The sequence below is a fragment of the Ambystoma mexicanum genome, chromosome 10 (assembly GCF_040938575.1).
Source record: "Ambystoma mexicanum isolate Mex_15411 chromosome 10, UKY_AmexF1_1, whole genome shotgun sequence".
Taxonomy (NCBI): domain Eukaryota; kingdom Metazoa; phylum Chordata; class Amphibia; order Caudata; family Ambystomatidae; genus Ambystoma; species Ambystoma mexicanum.
Window position 1 is genome coordinate 1,643,338,492 of NC_090932.1, and position 26,061 is coordinate 1,643,364,552.

At 45.8% G+C, this 26,061-nt stretch overlaps 1 protein-coding gene across 1 annotated transcript in view; it reads left to right on the forward strand.

Annotated features, from left to right (window-relative positions):
• The window catches only part of HIRA (histone cell cycle regulator), a 1,376,152-nt gene that overhangs the window by 21,985 nt on the left and 1,328,106 nt on the right, over positions 1-26,061 (forward strand). The window lies entirely within an intron of this gene.

The following is a 26,061-nucleotide window of genomic DNA, read 5'->3' on the forward strand; positions in this document are numbered from 1 at the left end:
TGGAGACACACTTATGTGGATTGCAGGGGGGCGGCCTGCTTCAGGGGAGGTCTGCCTGGAGACACGGGGTCTGAGGAGGTCATGTGAGCAATGGCCCCTGGGCGTGGGATACCTTTTTGAAGTGTACATGGTGTTCGGCACCTTGGCCGTTATCGCCCCTGACAGCACACCATGGCAGCGCTCATCCCCGGGTGCGAACTGCCTTTGATGTGGGGGTGGATGGATGGGCCGGTGGGCGTGCAGACAAGGCATCGGAAGACTCTTGAATGGAGACACACTTGATTCATTTAAAAAATCGAAACAACCGTTGTTAAAATATATGTGTTGTTTTATTTTGTTTCTTATTTTGATGGCACAAAAATACAAAACTTTACACATTGTACAGGTCAGGTTGCAGCACAGCAAGGGTAAATCGAGGGAAAAATCCCCTGTACTGACCGCTGTCACTGGGGAAAGTTTGTCTTATGGCACCAACGGCACAGGCGGGTATTACTCTTCGAACGCGGTTAGAAGAGGTTAGTTACCCTGTAGCCAGGGGAGAGAAGTAACGAGAAAATGGCATTTAGCATTTAAAACATCAGAACAGCTAAGTTTGACTCTGTTAAATGTGATTGAAATTCGACTATTTTGACCTTTTTACCATCCAGGGCAACAAGCAAAGCACTCGAACCTAGTTTTGTGTGCACTTTCTGAACGGGAACTACATTTCCCAGAAGCACATCTGCCTATTTTTGGAAACGTCTGGTGCTTCTGCGCCGGCGCTTCTGGGGCAAGCCTGTCTGCGCCGGTCCCGCCGAGCCCGTCGCCCTCGGCCAGAAACTCTGCATCTACCAGGTTTTCTGATATCAAGCTCTAATCTCTGGTAAGAATGGGCTTTTCCAAAGTAAATGCACTCCTTGTCAAGCTGCAAGAGTTAAAAAATACTGAAGCTATACATGCGCATATATTAGAGATCCTTGAGAAACCTGATAGTAAATTGCCATGCACTGAGCAGGACTCCATCAATGACACCAGCCCAACGCCACTTAGCACTCAGACCTCGCTTACCAAAGCACATATTACACATACCATCAATAACAAAATCAAGGCGCAAAACACTCACAAACTAAATGAGAAAACTCTATCCCCTCCTAATTTGAATGACTTAAAAGTATGTCTACTAAACACAAGATCTCTTAACAATCATGCACAATGTGACCATGACTTGATATTGCAAGACAACATAGACATCATGTGCCTCAGTGAGACATGGCTACAGGACCCAATAGGTCCCACATGTTCTATAGCAGTCCCCAAAATCCACTACACCAATAGAGACAGCGGGAAAGGGGGTGGGGTAGCCATAATATCACGAGATTCCATACCTGTGTTCCCCACGACTACAATATGCTCAGGTTGTGAAACCTTACACCTTAAATATTGCCCTACAAATAACTGTATTAACTTCCTACTTGTCTACAGACCACCATCACTCGACTCTGAGTTCAATGATGAACTCATACACCATGCCGATTCACTAATAGGACAGAACAAATCCACAATTATCCTTGGAGACTTGAACCGATGGCACAGTGACTCCAAAGATAAAGAAGCAATCCATCTTGAAAAAAATCTTCCAAAAATCCAGTTTCATGTACTAAACCATGTCCCTACCATGGCTAATGGCCACCAATTGGACTGGGTTATTTCCAATAACATCGAAACAAACAATGTTACCACTACTCCCTGTATATGGTCTGATCATTTCAAAGTAGTTTTCAATCTATTGATCCCTCAGTTAGCAAAAAAAAACCTGCTAACAATGCCAAGAAAGTTTACTCAAGAAACTTTAAAAATATCGAAAGCACAGATTTACAATCCTGTGTTAACAGAATCCTGGCCGACATTAAGGAAACATACTCCTGTGACACCATCATAAGCAAATATGACCATCGGATGCAAAGCTTGGTAAACCAAAATGCACCTAATTGCGAAAAAACAGTCAGGTCCAATTCCAACCATCAAAAATGGTATACACCAGAACTGACCAAACTTAAAAAGGAAAAAAACCTTAGAGAAGCTCGATGGCAAAAAAACCCTACAGACGACAAAAAGATTAGTTGGAAGTCACTAAAAAAATCAAATAAGAACCGCATTAATGAAGCTAAAAGAAATTATTTCAACAGTCAAATCGAAACATCTGCAAGCTAAGCAAGCAAACTCTTCGACATACTAAAATCTATCGACAAACCCCAGGCCCGGGTTCCCAATTTCAATCCGTCCCAACTAGAATGTGATAACACTCAGACAGCTTTTGCCAATAAAATCATCAAAGTGAGAGAACGAATTGCATCCGCCCTTCAGACCAAGCCACACCCTAACCCTTCAGTCCAACTGACGACTCACATGGGGATAGAGAAATTCCAATTTCAACAAATTTCTCTTGATAACATGAAGAAAACACTGGCATCTATGAAGCCGTCGTCCTGTGCGGAAAACAAGCTTCCACCGAAAATCATTCTTGAACACTGACATTTTCGCCCCTTTATTTACTAAAATTGTAAATTCATCTTTCAGAGATAAAACAGTGCCAGTTAATATTAAAAAAGTCACCATTACCCCACTGGCAAAAAAAAAACAACTTGAGACCCATTACGAACTGCAATTTCACCCTTAAGGTAATGGACAAAATCGCTACAGCTCAACTACAGGAATACGTAGATAAAATGAGTTATTACATCCGCAACAATCCGGCTTTAGTGCAGCACATAGCACAGAGACAGCAATGCTAGACTTACAAACAAAAATGCTTGAAATCATGGACAAGGGTAAAACCGGATTACTAGTGCTTTTAGACCGAAGTGCTGCATTTGACCTGTTAGACCACCAACTCTTACAACAAGCACTAGCGAAAACGGCAAACTGCTCCAATGAAGCAATAAGCTGGCTCACCTCCTTCCTACAGAACAGAAGTTCACCTGTCCATTGGGGAGACAAATTTTCAACTGAACATAACATCTTGTGTGGAGCTCCTCAGGGAGCCAGCCTTTCACCGCTGCTCTTTATTATCTACATACGCCTCCTGTGTGAATTACTGGAACAACTTCAAGTATTTTTCACTAACTATGCTGATGACACCCAGCTAGTTATGGAATTGAGCAGTGATTACGTTAAAGACAGTATTACATTGAATACCATCTATAAGAATATAGACGAGTGGATGAACAATAATTGGATGTGCCTTAACAGCAACAAGACAGCGTAAATGGTATTTGGATCGACCCAGGCTCGCGCTAAACTGACATCTGACTACAAGGCATTCCAAATCAAGGAATCCTGCATTGAAGTAGTTGGTAAAGTCAAAACACTTGGCATGACCCTGGAAGCTACACTCAACGCAGATGCTCAAGCCCTGTATGTCAGCAAAAACTGCAACTACTATATCAGACTCCTCAAAGCAATTAAGCCCCTTCTCAATGAAATAAATTGCACCACTATTGCCAGAGCCACCATTTTATCACGCTTGGACTATGGTAACGCACTCCTTGCTGGTGCCAGCAAACAAAGCTTACACAAATACCAACTGATTCAAAATCAGGTGATAAGAGCTATCAAACAAAAACCAAGGAGAGATCCTATCAGCGAAGCCAGACGAGACCTACATTGGTTGAAAATGGAAGACCGCGTACAATTCAAGTCCTTGTGTCTAACCCATAAATGCCTTTATGGAAAAGCCCCTGCCTACCTCAAGACCAAACTAACACCCTACAACCCTACCAGAACATTAAGATCTAAAGCCAAGGGACTGATAACAACTCCTAAATTAAAAAAAGAACTAGGTCTAGGAAGAGCATTGCACACACGTGTAGCAACTTTCTGGAACAAACTACCGACAAGCCTCAGACTAGAATCTAATCTATACTCTTTCCGTAAAAAACTCAAAACCATGCTTTTTGAGTAATCCTAGATAAGACTCTACGTCCTTTGATGGCCTAATCCTGATGTGTAATGAAGTGTCCCGTCATTGTTCTGTCCTTCACTGTCTGTCCGTCTCTCCACGTATGCGCCCCGATGCTTGCAAGCAGTTTGGCGCAATATAAATAAACAAATAAATAAAATAAATAATGCTGTGTCCAAACCTCCCGTGAAGCCACCATTTAAAGGAACGATAGGCCACCAGTCTGTACCACCTGTGAAAAAGAATGATACAAACGGTTTTTAAATGACCAAGATAAGTTTACTAAACCTTTGTTGTCAATGACAATTCTTGTAACTGATGGCATTCTGCTCGGACAAATGCTAGCTAGACACTGCACACTATTGAACGACTTTCATGCGTTACAATGATATGTATATGTAATTTTGAATATAGGAGACGACTATGAAATAGTAGTGGTATCACAACCAGAGTATACTTACTCGTTACTCGGATTACGAGGACGAACAGTTGCGTGAAATTTCTGCATAAGCACCATCATTATCCTCAACACAGACCGTGTGAGGCAGGCTGCCCTGAAGTCTGGCAGCTAGCTCGGTGATGCATTCCAGCCGTGGATCGACTTCCGAAATGTAGGCCATGCATAAAGAGTTTTCACAGCAGCAGCAGTTCTCGTCCTCGGTTGGCATTAGCTCGCACCGATTGCATGTGCACCAGGTGGAAACACCGTCCATGCGATTAGGTCCAGTGTCTTCATCCGTTGATTCGTCCTGCCAACTGCCGTCCGAAGCCCCATCGTTTTTGCATGTTTCCCTTTCCAGTAGTTCCTCCTCGGTATACTCGGGCTCGTACATGTAGGGCATTATTGTAGCCATTGTGTGGTAAACAAACTAAAATAATTTATAGCGATGGTACTGGTATCTGTTCACACAGGCTACAAGCGGCGAAGGTAGCTGACCAGAGCACAGAAACGAGTCACAGAATATTCAAAGTAACACAGAGAGAGGAATGGAATCGAAAATCTGCTGCTGTGTGTTGTCAAACGGTCTGTTTATACTTATTGAGTAAAGAGGCGTCCTGCCATTTCCATGGCGACACGTCATTAGCTGAAGCGCAGCGAATGTTGACATGAGACGTGCTTTGGCGTTGTGAAATGGGCAGTACGCGTCTGCTGATGACAGGCTCAGGGGCGGGGGATATGATTTAGTGCCGCAAAAGCAGGTCACCCAGGGCGATGCGGCAAGTGATAAGATTATCACAAAATGGCGGCGCCTTACTGCCTGTTTTCGCATGTGTTTAATGGACGAAAACTCGGGTTAGGGCCATAGGAAGTTTTTCTAATATCGACCGACTAAGGCTTAAAAACACATGGCCGACCCGTAGGGACAATAAACATTTCTGACCAAACCATTCCTTTAAGGATTTGATTGATTTAATTGAGTTTGAATATTTCTGTTTTTCTTTTTTTATTTCTGCAGCAAAATGTATTGGTTTCAGTTTTTTTAGCAATCGTATTCGTTTATAAAGAGTTTTTTTCCTCTGCTTGATCTCACTGTTAAAGTGATGTTTATGTATTTTTAGTGGCTTGTCATGCTTTGTCAATGGTTGACAGTAATTTTGCAAAATCCATTCATAATTAAGTTTTGGATGGTCAGGGAGTGATGAAGTCTCGAATATTGAGAGAAGGTCAGCCATTTGATGTTGATTTATGCAGAGTTTGTTCATACCATTATTCAATTCAAGATCTGGAAGAGTTAGATGTAGAGCTTATATTCGTGGTGTATCCCATGTTATTGATATTTGGTGATGATCACTGTTTGATTGTGGGTAATTCGTAGTTTTTGTTAGTAATTTTCGTATCCTTTCTGAGATGAAAATGTAATCCATAATAGAGCTTGATTTTTCTCGTGTCCAAGTTGGGGGAGGTAATCCTTGTTCATTTAGTGGTTGATATGTCAAAGTTAAATTACGAATAGTAATTTCTTTGGTCCACTTTCTCGCTCTTGGGGTCAAATTGTGGGGCTCTAATCTAATACCTTCTGAACTATATAGGTGGATATTAAGGTCTCCAGCAATGATAAACTCTGACTTTTTGTAGGTACTAGCAATTTTGTTCATCGCATATTGAATCAATAAAGTTATTGTCGTTCATTGCTGATGGATTCCAATAGATGTTGAAAACAGTTAAATAGGTTACATCAGGTTTCTGACTTGATTTCATCGTTGAGTTTGACATTCAAATAATGATGTATTGAGCCCAGGAGTGTATATTTTTCTTTGCTATTATTGACCAATTGGGATTTATTTTAGTCAAAATCAACATTCCAGATCGATTGAGAAGTTTCAGATAGAGTTTCGTAGCATTTGTCTAACACTATCAACAGTTAATCTTGTGGATCTGTTACTTTGTCACAGGATAAATTAGAGTGAACAGTAGTTCCTGTGGGTTTTTCAGATCGATCATTTGTTAGTTTAGTTGGTGACTCTTGATTAATCACAGCTAGTAATGCATCAAGTGGTTCATCCTCTTGGTACAAGGGGGTTTCACGTCCTTGTTTTGGCTTGGTCGTTATTTCTTTGGGTTGTGGTCTTAGTTCAACAGGATCTGAATTTGCTTGGTTTTGAAGATATTCATTTTTATTGGTATTTCTTTTTGTCTTTTTAGATACAGGTCGTAACTGTTGCTTTTGTTCTACCTGTAACGCTCACCTGACTCCCACGGAGGCGCCGGCCTGGTTTGCGCTGTGGTGGCCTCTTCCAGGGTGGTGCGCTGGACTCGGAAGATGGACTGGACCAGGCCCCCCAACTCTTGCTTGCCTGGCTCGCTGAAGTACCCTTCTGTAGGCGAAAATAGGGGATTAATGGTGTGCGGGGTAAGTAATCGGTCTCCCTCTTTCCCCTCTCACTCTCCTTGACACCCCTCTGTGATTCAGCGCAACAGCTCACCTTAGGGTCTGGAAGGGCGAGCTCTCCATCCTGCCTCTGATGCAGGGGCGCGTAGATATCCAGTTGCTTCACTGGATTTTCGGATTGGTGAGAAGCAAACTTGCTTGGCTTCCAGGTAAGTTTTTTGATTAATGGTTCCCCTTGTGTCCATGCGTTAATGTTCTAACGCTAATGTCTTTTTCCCCATAGGGGCCGGGGTACGGAATGCCGGGGAACAGGCACCGACCCGAGATGAAAGGTGAAATCCTTGTGGAAATCAGGTAAGTCTTTAATGAGCCTTTTGATAATGTCTTTTCATTTGCCCATTAACGCTAATGTCTTTTTCCCCTTAGGGGCCGGGGTCTGGAACTGCCTGGATGCGGCGCGGACCCGAAATGAAAAGGGAATGACCCAACAGGTAAGTCTTAACATGGAGTCTTAGCTTCCCTTCTCCCTTCTTTCTCTCACCTTTGTTCTTGTCTTTTTCTCCCTAGGTGCTGGGGAGCGACTGTGGATCCGGATGGTCGCTGCTGATGGAGGCGCCCTGTAAAGGTGAGTAAATGCAGCGCTGCAGCAGTCAATGCAATGAGTTTTTAAAATAAATGTCTTCCTTTTCAGGATCGTTGGCGAAATGTCTCCAGGTTGCAGATTTAACAGGTAAGGTCTTTTCCTTCTTCTGTTCTCTTGTTCTATTCCTCTGCAGGTGATCAGGATGCTGGCAGGCGTGGAAGAAGTCAAGATGCAGGAGCAGACACGGTGAGCGTCCAGCTGCTAGATGCAGAACAACGCGAAGCACGTGTGGCTGATCGGGTGTGGTTTAAATAGCCTTGGAAGAAGTTCCTGGAATGTGTCCTTCCTCCAATCAGGTATGTATCCTTCCCCGACCACACCCGGTGGTAAAAGAGTCCCACAGGAAAAGTAGTTCTGGCCTCAAGATGGCCCGGCTGTTGCAGCATGGTCTGCATCAGGTAAGTTTACACCAAGCACCTTTAAACACAAAGTCATCTTTTATGAGCCTGGCGCCTTCGGCGCCAGGACTGTTGTCCAATATGAGCCTGGCGCCAAAGGCGCCAGGACTGAGTCCACAGGGCCCCTACTTGTGGCTGCTGAGACTCCTCCCGAGGGCATGATGCCTGCTTCCGGGGGTGCTGGGCCGGTCCTGGTGCTCCAGGGGCAGGTATCATGACACTACCTGAAACTTTCTCAAAAAGGCTCTAGAGTCTGTTTTTGTTGGTTCCTTTTTTTTCGACATTGACTGATTTCCCAAATGCCCTCGTTTGGATAGATCAAAGATATCAAAGGGAGTGCATAATGGAGGTTCAACATTAGAAGGACATAATGATGGTAGTACATCCAGTGGTTTTATAAAGTGTACTTCGGATTTGTATTGAGTGGTTTGATCAATTTTGATTGAATTTGCTTGTACTGATTTCTCCACCTGAAATTGTGTTATCGGTTGATCTGGTCTATTGTTCGTTTGGGAATGTTTTTTAGCTTTAGCATCCATAAGTTTCTTTGTAATTACTGTTATCGTGTCCATCAGATTTTGTTTGTCAGTGCGCTCTACACTCGCAATTTCTGCGAAGCGGTTTTGCCATGTCCTGGTGGTTTCTGCTTCAAAATTTAACCGTTCTTGGATAGTGCCTATGAAACCTTCCAGAGTTGTCTGTTTAGTTAGGATCATGGCTAATAAAGTTGCTTGATCTTTGTTGCATCAACCATTGCTTCATGGATTTTTAGGAATGGTACCATTGCTACTGATAGGACAGCTACTAGCGTATTCTGAAGGTCAAGCATTGTGGTTGGAATTCTTTCAGGAGACTCTGGGCTGTTGGTCATCAGCTCGGCTATTTTTGTTTGGAAAGGAATTTCCAACCCTGTCTGTTTAGTGTCAACCATTGTGAATTTCTGTTGTTGGTTGAAATTTGGAGAAATGTTTAGGTCTGAATTACGATTCTTGTTTACAATTGGCGTTGATGTAGTAGTTGTTATGTTGGCCTTCTTGTTACAACAATCTCCTCAGATTTCTTTTCTTCTGTCTTGCGAATCCATGATTGTGTCTATTTCTGTTATGTCAAGAGATAGACGGGCCACACGGTTTGTCAGTTGTTTTATTTGTATGATCCTGTAATAATTCTGGAGGGTAGTTCATTGTCTGCCATTGTTGTTTAGCTGTTCAGGCTCTTTTTTGGAGGGTTGGCGTATAAGGAGGATCCCCATAAACATTCAGTTGGTTACTTTCAATTTTCAACTGACATTGTCGAGGTAAAGTAGGCTCCCGTTCCGGGGGGGGTGGGGGGGGCAAAAAGTGTTGTTTTTGAGAGGGGTTGCGAGATAAGATTGGTTGATGCAATCCATTTGCTCTGTTGTTCCGACGTGCAAAAGGATTCTTGAGACTTAACTAGATTGGACGTGGCACTATTACCGCTCAGTGAGAGTCGTGTGCCTTCCAGATGTGAAGAAATTGTAGCAGCCTGAAGATCTAGGATAAGTGGCTTAGTTACGGGAGATTTCGTGTTTTCTGGGGTCAATGTTAACTTTGATAATAGTTGGCCCTGGTTTTCTATGGAACAGGGCAAAATAATTCTGTCTTTTCTCTTCTCCATAGAACGAGGTTTAACAGTGTAGTAGCTATTTTTGTATGGATATTGGATGAATCTCGCCGGAAGTTTATTTGTGGGTCTGAGAGGCTAGTACCTTTTGGTGCATTTGCCAATGATTCTTCTAATTTCTCTCGCAAGCGTGTGCGGGGCTTGCTAGGGTCCATACTGGCAATAATCAATTAAGTTTGTTTTTGTTCAAACGTAATAGGACTCTATAGGGCTCTATATCTGTAGTAAAGTATGTATTGTAAGGACAATAGGTTGCTACTAGTATGCTAGTTACTTACCGCGTAACCAGCCGCAACCCGCAGCAAACAGCGAAAGTCAGACGCCCTTAACTCCTCAGCGGGCTTCATATAGTGTTCATATAGTTGGGCAAAAACAGATTGATGAGTATTGCAGATTTCTCCCTCTTCAAACGGCCATCTTGCTTGGCTCCCCAACAGCGCCCCCGTGTAATTCAACTTTAAAGAAGCTGTAATAAAAGATCCAGAAGCAGAGTGGTCCGGCGATGCGGTGCGCTCATTCGAAGGACTCTGACTGGAGCCTTTTTGTGTTGTGGTGTTTTGTTGATACTACAAGAACCAAGAGGCTTTAGGAAAGGCCGGTGTGAAGTGTCAAAGTGGTCCCACGATGGTCGAGCAAAACCCCTCATACATTCGAAGTCTTTGACACGTTAAAGAAAACTGAGTGAACTGTGAAATTGGCAAATTTTAACCCGACTGAGGGATGCCTGCAAATTGGGGGTGAACAGTAATATACCCGTAACCATTGGGGCGACAAGTGTGAACCTGGCTGAGGGATGTCCACAGTGAATAGTTGTTTAAAAAGACATTGAGACTTTTGAATGTTACATTTTGAGTGAAAGGCTGTAGTGAACCCGACTAAGGGAGGCTAACATTGCAAGAAGCATCAGAGCCCGGCTGAGGGGGATCCAATGGGCGAAGAGCAATCGCACAAAGTGAAATATTACCAGGCTCAAAGCCTGCTTTAGGGGCATCCAAGGGGTGAAGAGCAATCGCCCAACGTGAAAGATTACTAAAGGGACTTTTGTTTGTATATGGTCCAGCAGGCCTTCTAAGGCAAGAGACTTTGCAGAAAAGAGACTTGAGAAGATCCTGACATCGTTGAATGGAACTGTAACTTATTTGCTGTGCTCAAGAGTTCTGTGCTAAAAACCTGGGGAACGGAGACCCCAGCCGTACCATCCTGACTTATCATTTGGTGCACACTTTTCTTGTGAACATTATCCCACGCTATTTTGTAACTTAGTGTTAAGGATTGGCAATAGGTTATTTTATTTTAGTATAGGCCCTTTTATTTGACAAGATGCCACTAGGACTGCCTTATTATTATTTGATGGTCGTAGCTTGCTCCCATCTTATATTTAGGTTTAGATTAGGTGTTTTTCTCACCCATTATATAGTTTAATAAACGCTGTTGAACTGTGATCACTTGTCTGTCTTTACTGTTTCCACCATGAGTTCCATGCAGTTGTCACATTGGAAATGTAAGTTTCCTTCCTACCATTAGTGTATACCAAATCCCTCAACCATTCAGTGTGTGTAGGGTTAGCATTGATTTCCAATGCCTCCATATATATCTCTTAGCAACTATACATACATGCTACATTGAAAAGTCTTTGAGAGATGGAGACTTTAATTATATCCCCTAATAGCTATTTAATCGGGACCATTGAGGGTGGGATATCTACAATATCTGCAATTATCTCGTCTACATCCTGCCAGAAACTTGCAGTGTGTGACCACTATCGGAACATGTGTAAGAAGTATGTTGGAGATGTGCCACACTTAAGAAGAGCATCACTTCAGCCTGCCGTAAACTTCTTAGCCGGAGTATAATGAACCAAGTTTGGAATTTTAAATTCGATCAACCTATACCTGGCGTTCAAGGACACCTCCTTAGTAAGGAGGCAACATTTCCTCCACTGCTCATCCGTGATTTTATGTCCCAGATCACTCGCCCAATTCATGGTGGCCTGATGCTCCTGGGCCAAATTATACAGTCTGGAGAGGATCCACCTAGATTCCCCAACTGTGGTAATCGCATCAATACAGAGATGCGTCTCTGGCTTAAGGGGAGGGTGGGGGCGGACAGCCACTTATGTCTGTACTGTAAAATACTGTAATGTCAGTATAGGTTTATTGCCCAATCTACTTGTGAAGTCGTTCACTGAAACAAACATATCTTCCAGAAAGAAGTCTCCCAGTACCAGCAGACCCTCTCTATCAGATGAAGCATGACCACCCCTATCTAGAGTTGGGGAAATATCTGGGAAATTCCAGAGTTAACTCCTTTGCTGGATGGAACCATAATATCCAACCCACGGAACAAACAGAACCATGCATTAACTGGTCCGAACTGGGTCAAAGGCACACGAGTCCACATATTTATCTCTAAAATGACTGATTTTTCAGTCATAAGGTGCAGCACTGTACTTTTCAAGCGGTAAATGTACCATGGGCTGGGAAGAGTTATACCAATATCCAGCAAACTGCACCTGGGCTACCAAGAAATATAGCTCAAAGCCTGGAGCCGCTATTCCTCCGCAGTCATACAGTGCCACCAACTTTCCCCAACTCAATCTGGCTGAACCAGAGCCCCACAGAAACCCAGAAGCCAGAGACCGTAGCATAGTAAAAAATGCTCTCACAGGCCAAATGGGATATTTGTGAAGTAATACAATAAATTGGGGAGGACCACCATTTTTTGTTTTTTTTTTTAAGATCTTTTTATTGGTTTTAACATAAGAAACATTTTCAACTTCAAACAATCCCTCCTCTCCCTTCCCCCACCCCTCGCTCTTGATTCCTTGGAACTCTGGACAGCATCAGCAGGTCACGTGGTCACAGACACTCAGTACAGTTTTAAGAATCAAAAAATATTCAGGATACAGATTCTGTGTGGGCACCACTGCAGCACGTAGTCTCTCTGCAAGTATTGTATTATGGGGCCCCAATGCGTTTGGAAGTCTTCAGGGATACCCTGTATTTTGTGGGTCATCCACTCCATTGTGACGAAATGCCAAACTTTCCTGAGCCATTGAAGTGTTGGAGGCGCCTGTTGTTTCCAGCACTGAGCTATAGTTAGCCATGCAGCTATCACAAGGACCATAATCACTTTCCGCTGGCGTCTGGCGTATGTCTTTTTGTTTTGGGTTCCAAAGTCCCGCCAGCCATACCCTTTCCTCTAGGGACTCAACCCCTTGGACCATTTTTCCCGCTTGGGCCTTGACTTCGCTCCAGAAGTTTGCAATGGCTGGACATGTCCTCCATGTGTGCTTCCAGTCTCCTCTCTGTTGACAGCCCCGCCAACAGAGTCCATCTGTGTTGGGGAATATTGCTTGTATTCTCTCTGGTGTCAAGTGCCACTGCAGTATGACCTTTTGCCACATGTCACTCAGATGAATTGGTCTGTCTTGTCAGTTTGGGAATATTTTGCCATACCTCCCACCAGTGGGGCCGTGGTACTAATTCCCCTAATGTACTTTCCCACTTCTTCATGTATTTCCACTGGACTTCCTCACCTTGCAAGTTCAGGTGTGTATATAGATTTGATATTAGTCTATGGGTACCGGAGTCTGTTGTCATGTAGGTTTCAAACTTCGTGAGGTTCCTTGTTCCTGCCTCCCTATTGACCGGGGATGAAAGCCAGTGGGTTAGTTGTGCGTATTGATAACTCTCTGCCCTTGTTACTCCTAGTTCCTGGACACACTCATTGAAAGATCTGAGAGACAGGTCTTTATACAGGTCACAAATCTTTGTGCAGCCTACTTGTTTCCATGTAGTGTATGCCTTGGGGTCCATCCCCGGCAGGAAGTCGGGTTTCCAAACAAAGGGGGATGGATGTGTTGTCAGGTTTCCCCTTTTGACTGCTGAGTACGACACGTTCAGAGCTGTGCTCATAATCTTGCTTATTTTAGTATTCACATGTCTATGTTTCTTGTGGGACCACAAAAGATTAGATAGCGGGGAGCCGGCTACTGCTATATCCTGTATCGTCCACTTGTGCTGTGGGGAGTCTGCCACCCATTCCCTGATCACACACAGTTGTGCTGCTTCGTAGTACCTTTTGAAGTGGGGAAATGTCATTCCGCCCTCCCCCACCTGTGCTGTCAGCATAGTCGTTGCTACTCTTGGTTTTTTATGCTGCCACACGTAGGTCGATGTCATCTGACGGGCCCGGAAGTAATAAAGGACCTTCGGGAGAATTGTCATTTTGACTGCCGTAATCCAGGAGGTGGAGAGAGGATTCCATCATGCCAGCAGATTTTGTAGCTGGGTAAGTAGGCTTGGGAAATTTGCCGCCTAAAGTTGTGTTATTGAGGAGGTCATCTTGATTCCAAGGTAAGTTATGCTGTTCTGTGCCACTTTCATCTCCTGTGCATGGGCCAATCCTGCGATCTCTGATGGGTCGGCTGTCAGGTTTAGTATCTCCGACTTGTTTTTGTTTATTTTGAGGCCTGAGATGATTCCGAAGGCCTCCAGTTCGTGCATAAGCGCTGGTAGGGATTGGGCCGGTTCCATTAGGGCTAGCAGCATGTCGTCGGGGAAAGCCATAGTTTATGATCCAGTCCCCCCATCCAAATTCCCTTAATCTGGTGCAGTAAACGTAGACTCACTAGAAGGGCTTCTAGAAATAGGGCATATAGGAAGGGGGAAAGTGGGCATCCCTGTTTGGTTCCTATCGTCTGGGCGACACCTAGTGACAGAAAGCCGTTAAGTGAGATTCTCATCGTAAGGTTATTATAGTTGGCCTTAATCATCCGCATGTAAGATTCCCCAAATCCCATACGCTCCATCGTATGAAAAAGCTGTGTCCATTCGACTCGGTCGAGCGCTTTTTCGGCGTCCAATGCAACCAATATTGCTCTGGTGTTTGTGCGTTCTGCCTTTTCTATTAGGTGGCAAACTCTCCTTGTGCTGTCCGCTGTTTGTCTTGTAGGGATGAAACCTGCCTGGTACGCATCCACTAAGGTGGGTAGATGTTCAGTCAGTCTGTTAGCGAGGATTTTGGTGAAGAGTTTTGCCTCCAAGTTTATCAGAGCTATTGGTCGGTACGATCCGGAGAGGGCAAGGTCCTTACCCTAGCTTTGGGCACAGTACCAACTTTGCCTCGTTCATGGAGGGCGTGATGTTTCCGTGAGACTTAAAGCTATTGAAGAGCGCTGGGAGTCTGGGGGCTAGCAAGGTTTGAAATTTCTTGTAGAAGGCCTCAGTGTAGCCGTCTGGTCCCGGCGCCTTATTCTTTGGAAGTTGCTTGATGACCCTTAATACTTCCTCCGATTCGATGTCTTGATCTAAAACCTCCTGGGCGTCCCCTGACAATTGTGGCACTGTTATATTCTGTAGATATTTCTTCTGGTCTCCCTCGTTTGGATTCCCAGTACGGTATAAGTCTTGGAAGAAGATTCTCATAATCTCTACCATTTCGCCATCCGTGGTTTTGCGATTACCATTGGAGTCCATCAGTGCGAGAATTGTCCTCTTGCGTTCTGTCTCTCGAAGTTGTCGAGCGAGTAGCTTGTCCGCCTTATTAGCTAATATATAGCAGCTCTGCTTTGTCCTCACCAGTGACTTTTCTACTTTCCTCGTCTGCAGGAGTTCCAGTTGACCCTGAATGTGTTGCAGGGCCTGCTTCTTTGATCTTCTAGGGTTATCCGCCACCTCTTTCTGCGCTTCTCGGAGTGTACGCTCCAGGTCTAGTTCCCACTACGCCATTTGTTTGTCCCGCCTAGCTTTCAGAGCTATCAGTTCGCCTTGAAAGCGTCCCATACGATCCCCTGCGGGGTCTCCCCTGTGTCGTTCTTGGCGAAGTATCTATTTTCACTTGAATTTCTTCAACTATTGTTTTGTCTTGCAGAAGTTTGGTCGGGAATCTCCAGGACCACACACAGCCTCCCCGGTTCTTGAGGGCTAGAGACGCCACTATTGGAGCATGGTCTGAGAAAGAGATCCGGCCCACCTCCTTGATTTTCCCGATCAGATCCGTATATTCCCATATATAATCTATTCTTGAGAGCGTATTATATATGTGGGAGTAGTGCGTGAAACCCTGCCTTTCCCCATTCTTCGCCCACCAGATGTCGTGGAGGGGGAGAGTTTTGAACGCCTTCCTCAGTGCCCCAGAGGAAGCTTTTGGATCACTATTGGATTTGGTGCTTCTATCTTGAGTGGGGCTCCAAGCAATCTTCAAGTCTCCCCCTAATATATCTCCCGTCGCAAACTCCTCCAGTGCTCCTAGCATGTTAAGTATGAAGGGTTCTAGTCCCACGTTCGGGGCGTACACGGATGCTAGCGTTATGCGTCTCCCTTCTATTGTGGCGTTCAAGAATACATATCTCCCCTCCTTATCGGCTCTGTAGTCTTGAATCTTTACCTTCAGCGTATCCTTCACAGCAATAAGGACCCCCGCTCTCTTCGCCTCTGCATTTGATTGAAAGACGTTTTTAGCCCCTTTAACTTTGATCCGGGACTTCTCACTTCTTTGTATGTGCGTCTCCTGGTATAATAGAATGTCTGCTCTCTGTTTCCAGGCTTCTCTTTCCCGTTTGGCCCTCTTCGTAGGGGTATTCATGCCCCTGACGTTCTGTGAAAGTATTGTCACTAGAGCCATGTTCTTCCTATCCGCGCTGGATCCGTTCCGAGCGCCGAGTGTCGTCCTCGTTTCCCTCTGTTATGTTTGTGGCCATGCATGTATGCCGTCGTGCAGTTCCATCCCTGTATACCCTCCCATTTCCTTCCCAATTGATCCAATGAGGTTGGAACCAGGTTTCTACTTGCCCTGGTACGAGTTATCCAGAGCCCCTGGTCCTTACTTCTCCTCATTAACCCTTCTTGGGGAGTCCTAAACCCCACTGTAGATTCCACTTGTGTTTCTTGAATTTTCTCCCCGGCCTGCTAATGGCTGTTCGGGCGAGTCCGTTACTTTGTCTCCCACGATCCGTTCTTTGAGGTGTGACTATTTTACTTGTACCAATCTCAGGGGAGTCTCGGGCTGCCGCTGGTTCTGCTTGTTCCTCCTCTCTCTGCCTTTCTTTTGCACTGTCGTCCAGCTGTCCTGTCGATTCGGGCCCCGAATCCTCCTCTGGGGCTTGGGTTGTGTGGTCTCTGCCTGCTCCGCTTGGTAATCCCAGAATCTTTTCACCTTCCTCACAGGTCGTAATCTTGTGCTGGGCCCCTTTCCAGGTAAACAAGAGGCCGAAGGGGAACGTCCACTTGTACTTCATCTGGATTGACGTCAGATGGCGGACCACTAGGCCCATCCTCCGTCTCTTAAGAAGAGTGGACTGAGCTAGGTCTTGATAAAGGTGTACCTCCTGGCCATTTACTCTTGTCGAGGGGGACTTGCCTGGCCTTCCAGAGTATCTGATATCTGTTCCTTTTGCTCGTAGGAGGTTACTGCCGCCAGGACATCCCGGGGGCCGCTTTCCTGGTTTCGCAGCCCTCTTTGGGCCCGCCTTATGGAGTCTGTCTATCGCCACCCTTGGGTCTGTGCCGTCGGCCAGTACCTCAGCGAATAACTGCGTCACCGTCGTCATTAGGTCTGAGTCTTCTATGGACTCCGGCAGGTTTTAAATCCTAATATTTGATCTTCTTGATCTAGTTTCTAAATCCTTGCACTGCTGCTCCAGGTACATGGTAGCCTTGGCAATCCGATCCAAAGTTTCTTCCGATTTTTGAGAGTCCTCTTCCACCGGTTGAAGCTTCCTTTCTTCTAACTTGGCCAACTCCTGTTTGATTTCCTGGATGGACTGCTTCATTTCCTCCCTGAGGATCTTAAATTGTTCCTGCATAGAGCTAAGGAGCTGGGATTGTAGCTCCTTAAAGCAGTTCTGCATGTCCTCTTTATTCAGCATGTCCTCCTCCCCTGTTGTCTGCGGCGGGTTGGCGCTGGTCGGGGTATGCTCCCATGCTTTGGATGTGGGGGGGTTCCTGCCTGCCCCAAAGCTGTCTAAGATTCTTGTTTTGTTTCCTCTGGGGTGGGTATTGTGCCGGTGTCCTCGCCCTTGATTTGGACATTAATACACAGGGTGGAGGCCGATAGGTGCGGTCTCTGCTCCGGGGTATGTGGTGGAAGCTGTAGTTTGTACCCTGGGAAACCTTATGCTTCCCCCTTCCTATTGATTTTGATGTTGTCCTGATTCACTTGAGTTGGCAATATCACTATGGTGACTCTAATCTGTACTGTGAGTTTATGATGTTGATACTTCTCTTCCGTGGTGGATAGCCCGCTCTTGCCATGGCCCTGGGCACATAGGCACGCCTGGTCTGGGTATAGCGTATAGTGTGGGGGGGGCCCCCAGGTGTCTTTGGTGTGGCTAATATTGAAGCTTACATCTTTTGCGTGAAGCCTGGTTGGGCTTTCTCCCCCCACGTCGCAGAATTGTAGGTAGTGTGTGCGTGCAGTTGGTCTCACCGAAGGGCCCCGCTCTGGACCGGTTGTCCGTTGTCTCGGATGCCTCCTGTGCTCTGCATCTGTGGTAGGGACGTCTCTGGCAGGATCCGACTGCCTGTCATGAAGAGGCTGGAGCTGTTGCTGATGAATGGCAGCTGCGGGGCCTCCCGCTGAATCTCCCCGCCCGCCGCCTAATGCCAGGCAGAAGTGCAACACACGTCCACTGTGGGTCCCCAGAGAGGCCGCCGCGGTCTCTAGTTCGGCGTGTGAGAGGGTGGGGCGGGGTCACCGGTTGCCCTACCACGATCCGGCTTGCTCGCCTGCGGGGAAGGGCCGCGGCCACCCGCTGCTCCCCTCATCGGCTCCCCCACTACCCCCTGGCTCTGGGATGAATTTCTCTCGCAAGCGCTGCAGTGTTGCCCAGTCCGGCAATCCCAATGCAACGCCGGCGCCCCGCTATTGGTGGACTCTGCTGGTGTGCCTGCCCCGCGTCACTGGTGGTGTCCTCGGTCAGCCGTGCCTCCGGCTCACTCGCGGCTGCCTCTTGGTTCGGGGTGGAACGCGGCTCCTCCACTAGATCCCCTGATCACCAGTATCGCTGTGGGGGTCGCGCTGGCCAGAGACCTACTTCACGGGCTCGGACTTGCCCAGAATGAGCTTATGATGAGCTTTTGAAGTGCGGTCCGGCGGGGAGAAACACTCATACATGTCCTCCTGCGCCGGCCGCCATCTTGGAATCCCCAGGACCACCATTTTTAATAAATAGAGGTGACCATACATCGAAACCGGGAGTCTGGACCACACATTTAACTTTGCAGATAGGCTGGGGAGATACACAGCATAATTCTCTGCATATAAAGACTACAATGTTCTTGACACTCTAACTCAAAGCTACACAAATGTCAAGGAGACCCACGTTGGAGATGGGGAAAAGTAGCATCCGTCAACGGAAATATCTCTGACTTAACTCTATATCGTGAATACCGGGCAAAGTCATGGACATAATCGATCATGGGGTCCCAGATTAGTCTCTGAATTGTGGATATACAACAATGCATCATCCACATACAATGAAATAACTTGGGGTGGCCCATATATGCGGATGCCCCAAGTCTTATGTTTTGATTGCATCAGCGCAGCCAGAATCTCGATTGAGAGGGAAAACTGCAAAGGAGAGAGGGCGCACCCCTGACATGTCTCCATGCACAATGGTATACCCGGGCACAAAGCATTGTTAGTACTAACCCTTGCCGTAGGGGGATGAATACAAGAGCTGAACACAACTAAGTAAATGTGGGCAAAACCGAAACCGACTAATGACTGAGAAGTGATACTTCCAAGAAACTGAATCGAGTGCTTTCTCGGCATATAATGAGGCTGCCAAAGTCTTGACACCATGGTCTATCTGTAAAATAATTCAAAATAAATGTCTGAGATTTAGCAGCGTCGAGCAGGTTGGAAGAAAGCCCAATTGATCAGGATGAAGAAGTGTCATCATATGCGGGAGTATCCTTGCTGTAAGCACTTAAGCAAAAATATTTACGCCCACATTAATTAATAAGAGCGGTCGATAGCAAGCCACATCATTGGGTGTTTTGTTGGGCTTATGAACTACCGTAGTGATTGCCTCCCTTGGTGTCGCTGGAAGTTTACTCTCTTCCAATGCTTACTCTCACAGTTTAAGTAAGTATACAATTCCACCACCAACCCGTCCAACCCCAGTGCCTTTCCAGATGAGAGCAGTGAAATCGCTGTGAAAATCTCCTTGACTGTAAATGACTCATCCAAAGCGAGCCTTACTCCGTCAAGCAACGGCGGCAATTCAATACCAGCCAAATATTCTGTGATGTCTGCTACTGAATACGTATCTGCATTAGCATACAAGGTACTATAATATGCTGGCACCTCTTCATTGAGGCTCTCGCTTTCAGTGACAGCTGTGCCTGCTAACGTCATAATCCCGGTTACAGCCTGTGTCCCTCCTTCCATCCTGATCACATGATCTCCCAGTCCTGTCCGCCCCCTCCATGTCTACGCGCCAGAACCGGTTTGGAAATCTTAGCGGTCTCCCTTTCTGCCAAGGAGCGGAATTTGAGAAGGTCACACTTTATCCTACCAAGCAGTTCCTTATCCTTTGTAATCCCATATTCATTCTCAAAATGATGTATTGCCCCATAAAATCGTTTAATTCTGAAAAAAGCGTTCTAAGTATCTCAACCGCTCATGTATACCTTAAACGCCTCCCAAAGCATGGACTGCGATGCAACAGAACCTACATTATTCACAAAGTAGTCCTCTATCTTGTCAGAGAGGGAATCAGCCAGTATAGAGTCTAATAACATTCAAGGAGACATCCTCCACAGTGGTCGTGGCCTTGGACGGAGCACCAGTATAAGTGATAGTACTACAGGTGAATGATCTGAGAAAGTACGAGGTAGATTGTTGCAGTGAGACCTTGTAGTTGACAAGGAGGCCAAAATCAGCCAGTAATCGATCCTTCACAGGGAATCGTGGACAGTAGAATAATACGCATCCAGCAACGGTAGTTGGGTCATTTACTGTAATATGGTTAAATCTTCTGCTGAAAGGGCATGAGGGGCCTTAGTGTAGTGATCTAGAGCAACGTGCAAAATTGTATTAAAGGCCCCAGACCCCCACGCCATGTAGATGCCCGCTGATCTAACTAATATAGCTGCCAGCTGCCCATAGAAATCAGGGTCATCTATATTTGATCTGTATGTATTCATGAACACAATATCTCGACCTGCCAAATTGCCCCATGCAATAACATACCTCCCCAGTGGATCATTGCACGACTGTGGATTGAAAAGAAACTGAATAATGGATAAGGGTTATCACACCCCGAGACTGTGAAGAGCATTCCATGTAATACCTCCTATTCCCCAACTTTCTGGCAAAGGCCTTGTGTACACACCGCCGAGTGCATGGATCTCCTGCAACATAAGTACTTTAGGAGAGTGTAGGGCTCTATGTATGACAGCAGCTTCCTGGCTCTAACAGGATTATTCAATTCCGGACGTCCCACGTAAACAACATGATTGCCTCACCCATTATCCCTGATGTCATGTAGAACGCAGAGAACTATACATATGCCATAAATCTGTAACAGCTATGAGGGATCAAGAGTAAGACACAGACAGTGTGACATTTTCGGTGTTTATCAAAAGAGAAAGAGGAGTTTGGGAAATCCTACCTATTCCTGACTCTAAGAGGGGTTTTCCTGCCTCAACAAAACGAAGGAACGTCTGTGTCAGGATGTCTAAAGCAAAAAGAGTTCTCTGTCCAAAATCCTAAGCTGACCCTCAAGCACTAAACTCAATATAACGTGAAATGGGGAATGTCTCTTGCCTGAACACCTGCAGCTTCCTTCCAGTTCGGTGCAGAAAAGAAAAATGTATAAAGTTCCACTAGAGACAGACTTCCCTTCCCCTAGTGTCTTTCTGGTTTTTCAATGTGTCACTGCTAATATATTCCACAATCCCAAAGGGGATTGCTCTTCCTTTGAGTTTTCTCCGTTTACACAACACTTTACACTTCTTTCTCTGGACCCCTGAGGCCTTTCTCAGAAAGGGGTATGGTTCATCCCTTGTGGTCCACAATTCAAAAAGGGGGAGTGGTTTCTTCCCCTGTTTTCTCAACACTTCTCCAATCCCTGTTTTACTCTACTACCAGGGTTTTATTTCGCTACTTGAGTGCGGGTCCCAGACCCATTAAGTCCCTGGTTTACTCTCCTGCCAAGGCGTTTTGTCTTTTCAATTACTTGCAAGTCCCAGACTCATTGAGTGCCTGATTTACACTGCAGCCTGGGCTTCTTGAGTCCTCTCATTATTCGAGTGCAAATCCCAGGTTCACTCTCATCATTAGCATTCACTTGTTTCTGTATCCAGGTAATTATATAATTCCTATGTCGGGCCACTAAACCTTCCCCAACTGTGTTAAATGTCCCAGCTTCTTTGTGTGTTGTTTCTGCTCTTTACTAACTGCATGTGGCATCCTCCCTGAAGCGCCCTGGTATCCCAAGCTCTTTCTCTGGGCTTACCGATCTTTGCTGGCAGCTTGGGCGTTCCTCGCATTACACTGTTTCCTCTGCTGCCTGGGAGTGCCTCTCGTCGGCTTCTCAGTTCCGCCTGGCATTCTCCTTCAACTGGCATCTCCTGGTGTTCGGGATGGCAGCGCAGCCAACACTCTTCGCATGACTTCTTTGGACGCCTTCCTCGCCAGCTTCTGCGCTTCTATTTGCAGCTCACTTTACTCCTGTGTCCCAATCGGCGTCCGGAGGGCTGACTCTCTTGTTCTGTGGACCTGCACCTTCAGTCGACTAGAAGGCAGCGTTGGCTTGCTAGTCCTCTTCATCACTCCATCAACCTTCCTCGTCTCAGTTTTATAAAAGGGGGGCAATGTACATAAGGTTGTTTGGGTGTTAAGGTGGGAGGGATGAACATATGGTAGGTGTTTAGTAAATAGTGGAGATTGTTTATCCACACCATATTTGCCATCCAAAATGGGGGGGAAAGTAAATGGGTGTTACCCAGGAGTGCAGGTAAAGACCTGTTCTGACCCAGCGGGCTCAGGCTGTCCTCCCCATATAGCCCTTCAACAGATATCCACCCCCAGGGTCAGAGTCGGGTAGCTTCTGCCTTTCTATGGCCACAGGAGGGGAACATTCCCCCAGGGGAAAAAGTGACAAGCTCACTAGATTTGACCAAAAGGAAGTTTGGGATGGCTGTGCTCCAGTTAGCTACCCATGTCGATCAGGCATGTGGATGGGTGCAGAGAGGAGGATGGAAATAAGATGGCATATAGAATGAGATGCTCTTGCAGCAGGTGCTTGACTGGGTCAGAGCGCTTCCGGGCTGCCTGGACACCAACAGAGAAATTGGGCTAGATTTCAATTGCAGTGCACCACGCTCACTCGCCAATTTGAGGTCTTTATAATGCAACGGTCTCGCAATGATTGTGCAAGGCAGCGCTCCCGGCTTAAGTGCTGGCACTAGCACTCAATGGGCCTTCTTGACCAGGAATTGTGGCAAACACTAAGAGTCCTCAAGCAACGATTTCAGCAGCCCCTCCAAAAATTGTCCCAAAGGACCTTTTGAGACATTCTTAGATACCCCATACAATACGTGCATTGTTCCGCCGTGACCGCTACTCAAGATCACATTTCAGCTGAACCGCCTTCCGCTCCTTCTTAATCACCTTAATCTCCATTTGGTCTTCCAGGTCACTGATTCTCGTTTCTGCTTGCGTTATCTGCCCACTTTCTCTGTCTAGTTTGGTTTACAGGGAGTTGATATTGACCACTATACCATCCACTTTGGAGTTCACTGCTGCAAACCCACTCTGCATAGCTGCCATTATCAGGTCAAATTGATTAAAAGCCACTATATCACTCCCAGTATTGCTACATGTCGATGCCATCTCAGGAGGATTCTTTGTTGGGGTGCTGGTATGAGTCCATAGGGCCCCCTTTCTTCCCTGCTCCCCTTGGCATAGCACAGAAACAGTGAATTTGTCGCTCCCCAAGGATGGAGGACTCGCACCACTATGACTGTGTAAATGCCACACTCGACACCGGCAAATCAATGCCCAGTGCCCTAAACTCGCCACCAGTCTGGCTCATCACATAGTCCAGCGAGGATTTTAAAGAATGTAAGAACATTGGTAGTCTCTGATCTCTGTATGTTGATAAATAGTTCCTTTTGTATCTGCTGTGGTTCCGGATCGGTTAAACAAAACAGCAGTGACACCCTTACTATAAAAAAAAAAAGTGGTTGTATCTGTGTTTGTTATCCAACTTTTGCACAGTATCGCTTCTTCATTAGCCTAGTAAATTGCTGGAAGTTGTGGCAATGTCACGATTACAGTCTTTTGTGTTAGATGTTGCATAAGCACGTTTTCGACCTGTGGCAGCTATAGATGATCTTAGATGTGTGGTCGACGGCAGCAGTTTTAATTTTATTGGACCTCTCTGCTACCTTAGATACTGTCGAACATTCTATTCTCCTATCACGCCTCTATGAACTCGGTATTGGAAGCGCTGACCTGCATGGCTTTGCTTCTTTCAGGTCGAGGTCAGTCAGTTGCGCTGCATCCATTCGAATTGGTGGTTAAACCTATCATTTGCAGTGTTCTGCAAGGCTTGCCTTTAAGCCCCCTTTTGTTAAATTTATATATGAGACCATTAGCAGATTTAATTGGGTCTTTTGGACCAGGTTCTATATTTACGCTGACGACACACAATTGATCTTCTGAATGGGAGTGTAATAGCACGTTCAAGCTGACTGTTTCAAGGATTGAATTATGGATGACCTTGCACCATCTAAAGTTTAACATTAAAAAAACAGAAATTCTGGTTTGCCGCATCCCCTCTTACAATCACTCACCTGACAATTTGGAAGAATCGTCAGTGTTGGACTCTTGGCTGAGTCCGTTTTGTCCCGCGACATTAGATGCCTGCCAAGCTCCTGTGCAATATGTCAGAAACGTGGGAGTATTGTTCGACCCTTCTCTGCCTATGGAACATCAGGTTTCTAAGATATCTGGATCATGCTTTTACCATCTACGTCGCTTGGAGAGATTTTTAAATTACTTTACGTTTCCTTATAACATTCATTTGTTAAATGCTTTTGTGTCCAGTAGACGCAGTTTAGCTTAGCCTGCTTAAGGTGACCCATTGAAGATTGCAAATTCTTTAGAATGCAGCGGCTAAACTTCAATACATTTGGGTCAGAGTACTCGCATCTCTTCAGTATTATGTTCATTACACAGGCCCTCCAGCTTATCGCGATTTTACGTTCCTACAAAATGCCAAAGAGCTGTACTTTAAAAAACTGTCAACACAGCAGTTTTTAACAGAAATTGTTATTTTTTTAAAGAAAAAATCAAAGGCCCAGGTTCCCAAAAATGTTGGGGCTAACGCATCCCATCACTTCTACTAAAAATGGAGCACCCCCAATCCATGAAGAACATATGAATGGGTGCATCTTACAGGCGCCCATTCAGAAGCCCTTTTTCACCCCTTTGAGCAAATCAGGGGGCATTTTTGCGCATCTGAAAGTCCATCCTGAATTCGCAAGCAGAATGCGCTTTTAAATGCGCAGAAAACTAAGGCAAAACCATGCCCCTGCTCTGAAGAGGGGTAGTTGGTGCACATTGCAAGACAGTGTCTTCCATGACCCTGTCGTGTTTATTTCTTTTTTTTTAAAGCGTGAAAGCAGAGATTTGAACCACTGCTGTCTCACTTGCATTTCTTTTCCCCAAACAGGGATAGCACTTTCTTTTTTGGATTACATTTTGCAGTGACCAGCTCTTTAAGGGCCCGTGACGATGAAATACACTCCCAACAGCCATGTGGGTGCACGGAGCCTGTAAAACATTGGTTTCAGCAGAGCGCTCCTAACACTAAAGTATTTAAGGCAGCTGTCAAGCATATAATTTGTGCTACAGTGCAGCCCCCTTGAAATATGCAAGTCACCTTTGAGAATAAGATAACCTGCTCATTTTCAGAAAGGGCCATCTAAAAACAGAACACCCTCTGTTGTATTTTTAGATGCCCCCATTTTTGAAGGTCTGGCCCAAAATCTACATTTTAAAAAAAATCAAAAAGACCTGCTATATAATGGGAAGGATAGAGAGGGGGTGTGATGGGCAAGAAAGCAGAGGGAGAGCATAGGAAGAGCAGTGGGCTAGTAGGGGAAGCGGAGGGCGAGAAAGCATAGAGGGAGTTGCCGTCCAGAAAGCAGTGGGGGGAGTGAATGGGCAGTAAGTAGAGGGAGCAGCGGACTAAAGTGGGAACGGTGGGCTAGAAAGCACAAGGGGGGGGCAGATGGCTGTAAAGAGGCAGTGATCTGCAGATTGGGAGAAAGGATGGGGAAGAGTGCGATAGAATGGGAGAAAAGATGCAAAATACTACACAAGGAGTGAGAAAGAATAAAGGCCTGTAGACTGCAAAAGGAACAGGACTAAAGTGGGAACGGTGGGCTAGAAAGCACAGGGGGTGTGGGGCAGATGGCTGTAAAGAGGCAGCAAGCTGCAGATTGGGAGAAAGGATGGGGAAGAGTGTGATAGATTGGGAGAAAAGATGCGAAATACACAAGGAGTGAGAAAGAATAAAGGCCCGTAGACTGCAAGAGGAACAGGGGAGCGCAAGGAGTGACTTGGGCGAATAGTTGGGAGTGT